The 12,555-nt window shown below is 37.6% G+C and overlaps 1 long non-coding RNA gene across 1 annotated transcript in view; it reads left to right on the forward strand.

Annotated features, from left to right (window-relative positions):
* The window catches only part of LOC106502847, a 29,696-nt gene continuing 19,442 nt past the window's right edge, over positions 2,302–12,555 (forward strand). The window contains exons 1-3 of the long non-coding RNA XR_001296500.2: positions 2,302–2,461; positions 4,222–4,255; positions 10,014–10,092. This is a non-coding gene — a long non-coding RNA (uncharacterized LOC106502847). The remainder of the gene's footprint in view (positions 2,462–4,221; positions 4,256–10,013; positions 10,093–12,555) is intronic.

The raw sequence follows: 12,555 nt of genomic DNA on the forward strand, positions 1-12,555 counted from the left end.
AGTCTAAGTGTAAACCATCCCTCCCCTCATAGGAAACAGAACTGTGAAGTGAAGTGAAAGTTGTTCAGTCGTGTCTGACTCTTTGCGACCCGTGGACTGTGCAGTCCATGGAATTCTCCAGGCCAGAATACTGGAGTGGGTAGGCTTTCCCTTCTATATGGGATCAGACCCAGGTCTCCCATGCTGCAGGTGGATTGTTTATCAGCTGAGCCACAAGGGAAGCAAAAAGTCAGGTCGGAGAGTGTTTATTTTTTATTTTTATTTTTTTTGTAATTATAAAAGTTTTATTTGCTATATATTTTGTAATGATTAAGTGTACCAGTTATAATATATAATAGATTAGTTATTAAAAACTATTTGCAATTATGTAACCTAAGTTACATAAAGGGTTGCAAATTTTTTTTTGCCATTTTATATACAAAAAATGGTGTGGACCTTAGAAGGAGAAGTTATTAAGAAGAAGTAGCAAGAATATGCAGAAGAACTATACAAAAAAGACCTATACAAAAAAGACCCAGATAACCATGATGATGTGATCACTCATCTAGAGCCAGGCATTCTGGAATGTAAAGTCAAGTGGACCTTAAGAAGCATCACTATGAACAAAGCTGGTGAAGGTGATGGAATGCCCAAGCAAGAGTGGGCTGCTTGTTTTGGTGAACAGAGACTTAGAGGCTGGATGGGTTCTATCCTGGGCCTGGCCTCCAGGACCTTGGAGGGCGTTTGGCTAGAAGGAAGTCTGCAGACAGGGAAGAGGGTGGGATTCTGGTCCCTCTCAGAAAACCGAGACACAGGATGGTGGGGGCAAAGGGTCTCCAGCCATTCCTTGAGGCCCTGCTAGAAGAGAAGCCTGGGTCCTTCATCTCATATCATACCCTCCTCTGTTCAGAGAGCCTGGTGCAGTGGCTGTGAGGTTTGTTCAGTGTTGAAAGGATGGGAAAAGTTTTCAATTCTTAAAAAAATGTATACAGTTGTCCTTTTTTAATAACAATAAACTCATCAATCAATGCCTTTTTTTTTCTATTATGGACACAGATTCTAGTTTGCTCTAAGATGCTACTGCCACGGTGGCTTATTCTTTGAAAAATAAATCATCTCGAACTTTAAGATGTTGCCATGTGGTTCAACCCTACAAACAAATGAGAAGCAAGATCTTCATTCTGTTACTAGTTTGTTGAAAAATATGTCCAAAGGTGTTTTAAAAATAGCCTCCAGGTAAGTAATTGGAGGCAAGATCGTCCCTGCTGATTTTTTTGTCCCATTTCCCAAAAACTCCCACTCATCTTGGTAGTCTGGGGGTCGTCCTTTTCCGAGGTAAAAGGGCTTGCTGCACAGTTTGAAGGATCTATTGGTTTTTTTTCCCCATGATTTCATTTCTTTGATATGGTTAGGAGTGAGAAGCAGATTGAGGATCTGCTAGGAGTCCGGATGAAAGCAGGCACATGAAAAATTCCCTGAAGAGCTGGACACAACCTGCTGAGGGATCGAAACCCAGTGTGAGAAGCAGGGGTGGAATTGCAAGGGTGGGGGCACCGGGCTGGGAACCCAAGACCATTCATTCCTGGCAGCATCCAGCTCCCCTAAGCTCCACCCAGAAGTGTGGTTGCCTTTGTCATTTTAATTGGTCTGTGTTTGTGAAGTGGGGCCTCTATTTACTTATAGCTTGGGGCTTGTGTTTACCAAGCCTGGTGGAGGCCAAGTGACAGGGCTCCCGCACGCTCTCCCCCTGTATCTTGAGGCACTTTTCTTTTCAGTATCTGTGCCTGTCTAATTCGTGAGCTTCTGTGAAGCAAGCACAGGAGGGTACAAGGCCTACAGGGAGGAATTACACCTAATTACTCAAATAATTGCTAGGCTGTTGCCTTCTTAGTCACTGAAAATAATTTCCAGGTCCCTGGCTTTTATAGATAGTCTTCTGGAGGCAGGAGGACACAGCCCCCTTTTCAACTCAGCCCATTCACTCACAAAATCAGAACACTCGAGCCTGCAAAATTAATAAGCACCACTTCCATTACATATATTTTAGGTTGTTGTTGCCGTGGCGATAAAGTCAGGGACATTGAATCTCCTCTGTTGAGCCATTGTTATCATCCCTGGCCATCTGCTGCCGAGGAGTGATACTCCATCTCATTTGCATGATGACTGATATATGGGAGGTTTGGAAGGACATATGCCACGGCAATCATGTGATGAAAATTAAAGTGAAAGTTTTGGGCCCAGAGCCGAAAAAAAATCTGTGTATGCGCATGAGGCTGTTGATGTGCAAATGTGAGTCATATTGAGAAGGTCTGAATAGGGAGGTGTGACGTAAAGAGGGGACACAAGGCAGGTGCTTATCTCTCGGCAGTCAAAGGCACTGGATGTCATATCATGGGAACTACCTTCCAAAGAAACAGCTTTAGTGTTTCCGTTCAGCACACAAGGGAGGAGAGAAATATAAGTTTTGGAAACGAACAAAAAAGTAAGTTGAAAACTTTGGAACTGCGTTACTGCTAGCATGGAGGTTTAAGTCACTCAGCATTTTAGTAAGTTTCTGTGTTTTAAGTCGTCATGTTGAGTTTTGTTACTGGGGGAAAAATGATACCACTAAAGGTTGAAGTTTGGAAGTATGTAGATGGTTTTTCTGATGTTTGTTTGGAACTTCGGTTTCTGGTTTCTGCTGTGGTAGACACTTGGTCAACATTTTAAATGCCCTTTCTGTCTCTCTTTTTTAAATTTGTGCAAAAAAAAAAAAGATTTTTGGATCTTCATGGAGAAGGATTTCAGAATAAAATATCTTGGTGCAATTGCATTTATACTGCATCAGTATTGTCTTTGTTCATATACATTTTGAAATGTGCAAATTTGCAACAGAATATTTGATATGAAATGATACTTAGTACACTTCTTTCTCTGAAACAAAGTAAAGTGAAATAATTTCTGAGATCACAAGAACTGTCCTTGAGATTGCAAATCTGACATCTCACTAGGATGGAAGAAATCTTTTCTGGGGAAGCGGGGGGCAGGCGGGGGAGGGCTGGTAAATGGGTTGTCAGCACAAAAATATAGATTATTTTTATTAACAAATTACCAATATCAAAGATGTTCCATATTTTTTTTGGAAAGTCAGAAATTCCAGTCATGTTTACACATAAGGGAAAGAGTTTGTCTGAAGTCCCAGAGATATTTAAAATGTTAAGTATGGTCTTTATAATCTTGTCTTTAAATATTTAGAGAATTGAATCAGAGTAGCCTTCTTAAAAAAATGAGATGGTCCATTTTTTTTATAAATGCAGATATCAGAAGACTCTTTAGAAAGTTAAAGAGTGATATTAGAAAAGGCTGAAAAAAGAGACAGACTTAATATGAACCTTGAACAAAATTTTGCTGAAGGATGAGTTCAGTGAAATATTATTAAAAGAGAGAAAAATTTCAAATACCTTGATAAACAGTCTTTTGCCTCATGTTCCTTTCATCCTAACAAGGCATTTATTAAACATGCTTTGATACATGTGGAAATAATAGATGTCTCCTAAAGGGGTATAGTGAGCTTTTTCTCTTTCAATTTCAAAGAACAAAGCAGCTCATAGGCAAAGTGTATAAAATAACTTCTCCAATATTTTTCTTAGTGAAAGTGGCTTATTGTCAGAAAAGTTATATCAACTCTTAACGTTATGTAATAACTAGCACTGCAAAACTCAAGAGAAAAGAATTGATGAACCAATCTTAAGCATAGTTGTGTACACTATCTTTATATTAGGGAAAAAAGTAAATAAGGACCAGGAAATCATCAAATTCATAGTCTAAAATAAAGCTGAAATTAGACTTTCCCTAACTTTTACCCTTGCAAATATCATCTGCATATTATCCTACTTTTATGCATGTAACCTAAGATTACCCGTGATCTCTTTTCTCCTTATTCTAAATATTCAATTACTCACTGGTGATTATTGTGGCCTTCTTGGCTTACTCCAGTATTAGATTAATATAGATTTCTTGTGCCAAATTAGCGGAAATCACTGTTGCACATAAGAGTGATTCACTCTTTTTTAGTTGTATTTATGTTATAGAAGCTGCATCATTTTAAGCTTAAAAGCTTTTTTATATTTTAAATTTGGATATACTGTACCTTGGAGAGTATAAGGTAGTTGTATTTAAAACCTTTTAAAGTACATTGGAACTTTTATGGAGATTCTAATTTAGTTATGGTTAAAGGAGTCGTCTTTTTTTTTTTTTTTAAAGGGTGGCCATTGCTATTCTGCTATAACATCAACCAGTAAGTTTTAAAGTTTCTTGGTTCTTCTTAACTTAGACATTTTAAGTGCACATGAAGAGTGGAGATGCTCGGAGCTGTCCATGGTAGCATGATCTTTAAAAAGTTAGATGTTATAAAATGTATATCTATATACTCTGTATAATTGGCCTTATTACCATTTTAAAAGGTCAGGATTAAATTCTTATTAGGTAAATTAACTGGGTATATATAGTAATTATTTGCAGATAATGTAACAACCTTACTCTTACAATTCAATTGCAAAACTTTAAGCTTCCATAATGTAATAAATCTTTCAGTTTCACTTTAAAGTGTTTATGAGTAAGTAAACAAAAATCATAAGCTATTAGTTATGTAATTATTTAGGTTTACATTAACAGAAAAGCACAGTGCAAATAGTTTCCATGGTAGTAGGACCATGCGAACAAACATCAAAAAATGTAACTTGTATGACTTTACTGCTTTTGGAATTAATTCCTGTCCTTATGTGACCTGCCATGTCTGCTATAGAAATCTAAAAGATCATAATTGTTTGATATGAAATGCAAAAGGAATAGTTAAATTGAAAGTTTAACATCATGCAATTCAAAATCCCAAGCGGTATATAAACATTAAAAGAAACTTTGGACTGCTAATCCTAGGAAATGAGTTTTATGGATTGAATTCAACAAGGCTTCAGAAATGGTTCCATCTGCTGCCTAGCAGCTGGTGAAAGGATAAATTTAATTCATTAATTCATTTGGAAAAAAGGATCCGAAGTAGTAAAGACTTCATTGCTCATAATGCATAGAGGTGAAAACACAAACTGAAATCTGGTCCAATTGATCATCCAAGATAATGAGCCACATTTTGTCTTCCCTTTTTTGGTAAAGGTCTTAGTGATGGAGTCAATACGGTGTTGATTTTTATGAGAATAACCAATCATTCCCAATCATTTCAATGATAAAAATGAAAAACTTGGGGAAATTTAATGTGAGTCACATTTTTTTTAAATCTAGGGAACATTAGAAATTATACATGTTCTCATTTTTTGTGTGTGTATACATGGATAGCAGTGTGTGTCTGTGCTTATAGTAATACCTATTTATTCTCTAAATCATATATATTCTGAATCATTCCAATGAACTACCTATATTAATTGACATCCTCCCATTTGTCAAAATATTCAAACTTCCTTAGTCCTTAAGATTCATGTAGGCATCCTTCAGATTCAGAATTCATATTTACTCAAAAGTTACAAGATTCAAAATGACACTTGTTTTGTTTTCTCCTCTTTCTACACTTCAAACCAGTTGCTCCAGCCTCTGTTTTTACTCACAGGCTGCAAAGGACTTCAAAGATAAAAACTTGTACTTGAAGTTGTCTTTTCCCAGCATCTCTTCTCTGTTAATCATGCTGACGTAGGACATGGAAAAAAGATTCAGTTGACTGCATGGCACGGAACTTTTAGTATCTTTATATAAAAATGATAGAGGTTTGATGCTCAGTTTCTTGAACTGTTTAAATTTAACTAACATGGTGAGGTATTGAAAAAGTTAATGTGTTTGAATTCCCTTTAACTGATAATCATAATCATATTGGTGGGTCTTTTTCCCATCTGCTGGCATTTTAATGGGAGCGAGTTTTCATTCAGAAGTGTGGCGCTCACCTTCCCAGGAGAGGTAAATATGTCCTGGGTGACAGTGAATTGATCACCATAGAGATAAGGATGCTCCTGACCTGCTTCAGAATCAGCATCCATTTGAGCCTCTCATTTTGGATGGTGATTTCATGAATGGTTTTTGACTATTCTTTCTCTGTGGCCATAGCTCACTGTGGTGGGTTTGTTGGATTTGCTCTAAAGGTTCTGTTTGCACCCTGTGGGTTGGGTTAAGAATCAGGGTTTATGCATTTACTTGTACTGTTGCATTGTTTATACAGCTTTGGTTTAGTTTTGATCTTTTTTTTTTTTTTGCCTTTTTTTTTTTTTTTTTTTTTTGCCTTTGAGGCTCTTCCACAGTGTCAGCTGCTGACTGATAGTAGGAAAAACGGCCTCATGGTGTGAATGAAAGGGACCTAGCGGTTGGTAAACAGAGATAAGGAATAAATAGAGCACAGGCAGAAGGAGATAGTTCTGTGGGCGCCCAGACTGCTGCCAGTCTGTTCAGGGGAGAGGCAGAGCCTGCCTTTTCCCAGATTAAATTAGTGTGCGAAATCTCCAGTGACCTCCTCCGCTTCTCCCCACACTCTGTGGCCAAGCTGAACAGCCTCTGCTGTAAAGTATTCGTTTTATCCAGGGACTGGCTGGACAATGGAGCTCTCCCTGATACTTATGGACAGCTGTCGTCATTCACCGTGCTGTCAGCATTTCATTTTTCAGAGGAGTTAGAAGGGTTTCTACCTTGTCACGGAAAGAGGGCAGAAAGGCAACTTTGCCAGTCCTGAGGCTGCTCGGGCTGGTGGCGGGGGCGGGCGGTAGAACTGGGGTGGGGTGACACGAGGGTCCGGAGAAACTGTGAAAGGGAACAGTGCTTTTGGATTCTGCTAATGTGATTAAGTGAAGGCAGAAATTAAATTTCAAATCTGGGGTCCTTGCTCAGAGAAAATATCTTTGATGCTGAAAGTTCTTTTTTTCTTTAAATTAAGGTCCCCCATTCCAACCAGAGAATTCATCTATGCCTGCCCTACCCTTGTTTTGGCTAAATATGCATGCATTTTATTACCTGCGAGTAACCACCCTTAAAACAGTGAGACTGCAGTATACCTCTGGAGTCTCTCTCTCTCTCTCTCTCTTTTTTTTTTTTTTGTGATTTACTGCAAATATATTCAGCATTTGACTGATTAAATAGACCTTCGGCAACCTTGAGGGTCACTGTGTAGAGTATGTACATAGAAAATGCATCAGCCCATTGTACCCTGGCAGCTAATGAGATTGGTCGTTAAGTAAATGACACAAAGCCCACAAAAAAAGCTTAGCAGCTCACTAGAGTATCACAGAGTGTCCCTGCACACCACACAACGACACAAACACTGGACTACCCTGGCCCACCCCTGCTTTATTCTACATCACTGCTTCCCTGGTGTCAGCATGAGAGCAGAACAAAGGCAGGAGGTGCGGGTAAGTCAGTCTGGCAATTAAACCCCAGGGAGAAGTTGAACAAATCTTAGCCTAACCGTGGCGAGGCAAGTCCGATTCTCGACAAGTAGGTCAGAATGAAGGGGTTTTGCTATCACTTCTGGAAATGTTGCTTCAGTGATCAAAGCTCTTCTGTGGCCATTCTGCTCGTTTCGTTTTTGCCATTTCATAAAAGTTTTTACATTTCAAAGTCGAGTGCCCTCCAGAATGCAAGGGGACTTGAATTGGAAAGGCAGGCTGTTGGCTGGAGGAAGGGGGCTTTTGCGAGGGACGGCTGTTCAGGTGTGTGTGAAGGTTTGAGAAACTTTCAGATGCATGAGGTAACTTTGATTTCAGTTAGTCCTGCTGCTTTTCAGGGAGGACGGAAACCGGGGTGTGAATGGGGGCAGTGAAGTTGTTTCTTGTCAATATGAAATTGTCCCTTCCGCTAGAATGTATTTACATGTGTGAGATAACCATTTCCTTGATCAGTATCTTAAAAATCAATCAATCAATCGTACACAACAGAACAAGGAGATGAAAGCTGCTGTGTGTGTGTGTGTGTGTGTGTGTGTGTGTGTGTGCATTCCACTTCTCTTGAATCTGCAAATAAAATCATTGCTGTGATTTTGTAATGTTGAATAGGATTAGTGGTTATTTGCTTGCTGTACTTGGGGAGAAAAATCTAAGCTCTCTGACACTGAGCAGCACGGGGGTACTGTATCCCTTGAAAAATGCAGTTAGTATTGAGCTCTAACATTGCAGGATCCTTTTAGAGAAATATGGCAACAGGAAGTTGCCGGAAAGTCTTATCTGCCCTGCTGAAATGTCTGTCTGCCTTAGATGTGTGTACTCAGAGGCTGTTTAGTTCAAGAGAGAATGACGTTGTTACACGGCATTCAGGTAAATTCAGTATTTTATTCTAAGGACGGTCAGATAAGTGGATTGTCAATGGTTTAATAAACCCTGATACTCTCATTGAAAACATTTTAAAAAGTATTATTAAGTGCGATGTTTTAAAATAGTTGGATTCATAATATTGTCAGGATTCAATTTTTGAAGACATTGTCATTTAATATTAGAATAGCATGTCATCTGTTCATGAATTAAAACTCTCCGTGTTACACAGAAACTGGTTTCTAAACTTGCATTACTTGCCCTGAAACATTTTGATTTATATAAGAATATGGAAATATTAGGATATAGAGTGATTGCTCACTATTAGTATTCATGGGAGATTCATAATAGAAGTTTAGAATGGGATCTCACTGACCCAGAGGTCACATACTTTTTTTGTGTCTTGAAGTACTTTCCTCTTTCCAGTGTGTTCCCAGCATTCATTTTCTTTATGAGTCATTTAAGACTATATGTGGACAGTATATAATATATACTATGTATTATGAACTCTAAGTATTATTTTTATAGTAACCAAAATTTAGAAGGAAATAGATTTTGTGAAGAAAGTATCTAACAGTGTCTTATAACAGTTTCAAGTAAGAAAGAGTTACTTTGATTTTACTCAATTCAGATATTTGGAATATGGCATCTCATCACCAGGCCTTTAATGGGGTAGAAATTGTGGAGAGCCCAGGCAGTCTGAAAGTGGCTACAATTACCACTAACAATTCTAGTTTAAGGCAGAGTAATGCAAGTTAGGCAGTCAGTCTTTTGGACAGCGTAGATCCATGAGGTTCTCTTCTTGTACTGAACATTTTAAATTTGAATCTCATGTGGTATAGTTTATTTTTTTTTCTGTGGTTGCTTGTGTTCATCATGTTAACACAGGAATGAGACGTTCAGAAAACACACAGTCCTTTCGGATGGCTGTACATGTCTGACTCCTCTCCTCCTCAGTGCAGATAAGGTTGGGCAAGCGGGCCCAAGTGTGATACTCGCATCACTGTGGATAAAACCGAGTGGGATTGCTTCCACAGAAATATAGTTGTCACTCTTCCAAGCAAAATCGGGCTGCGTTGCAATTGAGACCAGAGGGCCTGGGTCATTACTTTTGCTTTATGGGAACTTGTTTGCATCAGGATTGATCCTGAATTTAAGAGATGTTTTAAAAAATCTAACTATGAAAATACACGAAGAAAATGCTTCTACCTGCTGTTTAACTTTATTCTTCAAAAAAAGAGAGAGGAACTTCATTTCTGCTGATAGAAGGAAACTTTGTTATTGAACTTTTGTTCAGATTGATTTGAGAGAGAAGTGTTATAAGTAAGGATGGTGTGGCTTGCTGTGGGTAGTGCAGGGGGCTCATTTCCAGTCCTAAGGGAAAGAACTATGACCTGCTTGCTGGACATGAGGCCGTTTGAGCCCCATGTGAGTGGCACAGAGTAACCCGAGGACCTGCTCTACTCTCTTCCCAGGTTCATGTGTTTGAAACCTGGTTCTTCCACTGCCTAGATCTGTGTTCCTGGAGAGTTATTTAGCTTTCCTGGGCCTCGGTTTCTTGGTCTGTTGGATAGGGGGTGGGGGGATAAATCTTGCTCTTGTCATAACTTCTGTTAAAATTAAGTAAGGTGATATAAGTATTTAAAAGCTTTTCCTGCCTTAACTTTCCCCTGGAGCTTAAACCAGTAGGTGGACCTGACAATATCACATGAAGACCCCTTCATGCTTGCCTTACCAGTACAGAACTCTTTCTCATGTTTTCACTTTCAGAGCCCTCAATTTTGTGAGATTCCTTGAAAGATTGTGAAAAGTCCATTTTACGTGGCCGTGTGCTCATACCAAGTCTAAGGTAAACAAGTTAAAAATATCAAATGTATATTGATATATGTGATTTGATGGGCTTCTTATGCATAGTTTTATTAATAGCAATTAAATGTATATTAAAATTTCATTACATTTGAACTTCAATCTCCTATAAGCAGAAATCCTGAATTTCATTTCATTTCAGAAAAGAATTTGAAATGAAATTCCGTATTTCATTCCCTAAGTTAAGTACTTAATGAAAGCAAAGGTCTTTATCTACTGTTAGGATTACTCCTCATTTTTTTTAAACTTAGTATCTTTATGTTTTGTCCCTTTGGGATTTATTTCATAAGGTTTCTGTGTAGATTATTTCTTTTTTTTTTTTAGATTATTTCTTATAATTGATACTTTGATTTGGTAAAAAATTTTTCTTCTTCAGGGACTTTATGATTGGAAAATATTTTATTCCATTAACTAAAGAAACTTGAACCTAGTTGACTGCTAAATATTTTAAAATTTCATTCTAGTGAACTCTAAGTGTAGTATCAAGTTGATAAGCTTTCAGGTACAAATTTGTTACTTTTTTGATTTAAGTCTTCAGATTGAATTGTAGAAATACTTGTTCTGCTAGGGTTTGACCTGTATATTTAAATTACAACTTAGAATTTTGTTGCTAAGAAGAATTTCTGATCTTGTGTACCTTGTGTCTACAGGTACTCTCAAAAATGTGAATGCATCCAAAGTCTTATTAGTGACTTATTTATACTAAGTAGTATTAACTACAAAAGTATAATAGCTTTTAAAATACAATATTTTAATTTATTTGACTTACACAGTATAAATATGAAGGAACAGAGGTACTTGACACAGTTTATGTTCTCCAAATATTCCTAAATACTGATGGTTTGTCAGAGTAAAATATGTATTAATTGATATGCTATTAAGATGAAAAAAATTACCCTTGGTATTCTGTGAAAAATGTTGGCATCATGATTTCATTGCAAAACAAGTCTACAAATGGAGATGGTACACTTTCCCCACCTTTTTCAAAATTTAAAAGTAACAAAGACAGTTTCATTTCCTAAACTTTGAGTTTTCCCATGAAGGAAGCATGACACAAGGCCACTGTGTAAACCTTGCCTCATGCTTTTTTCAGGCGTGCCCTGCCTGTGTCCAGTTTCTGTATGAGTGAATGCACGCTTGGCTTGAGACAAAACTTAGTTGTCTCGACTTAGTGTTATGCAGAAGCAGACTGAAATGAAATGGTTAATTATTTAAATAGAATAAACAGTATTTTCATTCCTGGCATGTAGATTAAAGAGAATAAGAAAACAATAAATGAGAAATTTTGTTACTGAAAACCTAATTTGTCGAGGAATACCGTCAGCTAGGAAGATGCATGAGTGTGCGCTCTTTTGTTCCTACAGTATATTTGGTATGAATTAGAATGAAGGTATTTACCTCTTTTAAATTTTCTTCTTTCAAATAACAAACAATGGTAGGGAATTAGTCTTAACATTTCTATTCTGAAGGGCGAGAAAGGGGTGAGGATGAAATACGCTCATGAAGAAAATGAAATCAAGGAAAGATTGAGGCTGACAAAATGACTACTCTAGAAAGGGGGCAGAGATTCGAGTACACAACCCATTATGTATCCAGCCCTTGATCTTTTTTGTGTGTGAAATATACCAGTGTCTACCAAAAGGGTTAAAGAAAATGCATTCTGTTGCATCTGCTTACTAAATCCCTTACTTTAGTAGAAATTCAAATTTTGTAAAGATTATTCGTTTTATTGATGCATATAATTATAATCACAAGCCATCTGCTGATTTGGCAGGCATGGTTAAAATTCTCTAACTCTCATAACCTTTCAAGTACAGTGCCCTTGGGACTCTATTTCACTTTTATATTTTGGAAAACATGTAGGGACAAATAAGGGCGGTCATCTACAGAATGTCAGGCCTGAGGAAGGGAAGGAACAGAGGTGGGGTACTGCAGAGGGTATTTTTAAGGGTAGAGGAAGTCATTTTTCCATTTTCTTTTTTTTGCTTTTGACTTCATGAAGGATTATCCTAGTTCTATGATGTATTTAGGAATTTTTTACCTAAGGATTAAAGCTCTACCATTTTACTCCTGAAAGGCAGGTTCTAAGTCTAAACAAAACAAATAAAAAACCTTTCTGAATAATCCTCACATTGGTTTTCACAGGTAAGTGGAATGCATTTCACTGAGACTTTTTGACCTAATAGAATATTCCACTGGTTTTATTTTTTCTGAAATACATTCTGAATCACTTCCCAGCCATCGATTTCAGATTGTAGGACAGTTTGTGCATTTTGATACAGACCTTTGGTTTGAAGGTCAAATTTCTAAGTGTTTTTGTAGGAAATCTTGTGCTGAGTAGACTTCGCATGGCAGGAATCTTCTGGGGTCCCTTTTTTGCTCCCGTGAACATTTGAAGCTTGGTGATGTCCCATGCCTGCTTCCCTTACTTCCTTGGGACTGTTTC

This window comes from Capra hircus, chromosome 14, assembly GCF_001704415.2.
Source record: "Capra hircus breed San Clemente chromosome 14, ASM170441v1, whole genome shotgun sequence".
In the NCBI taxonomy this organism is placed as follows: Eukaryota; Metazoa; Chordata; class Mammalia; order Artiodactyla; family Bovidae; genus Capra; species Capra hircus.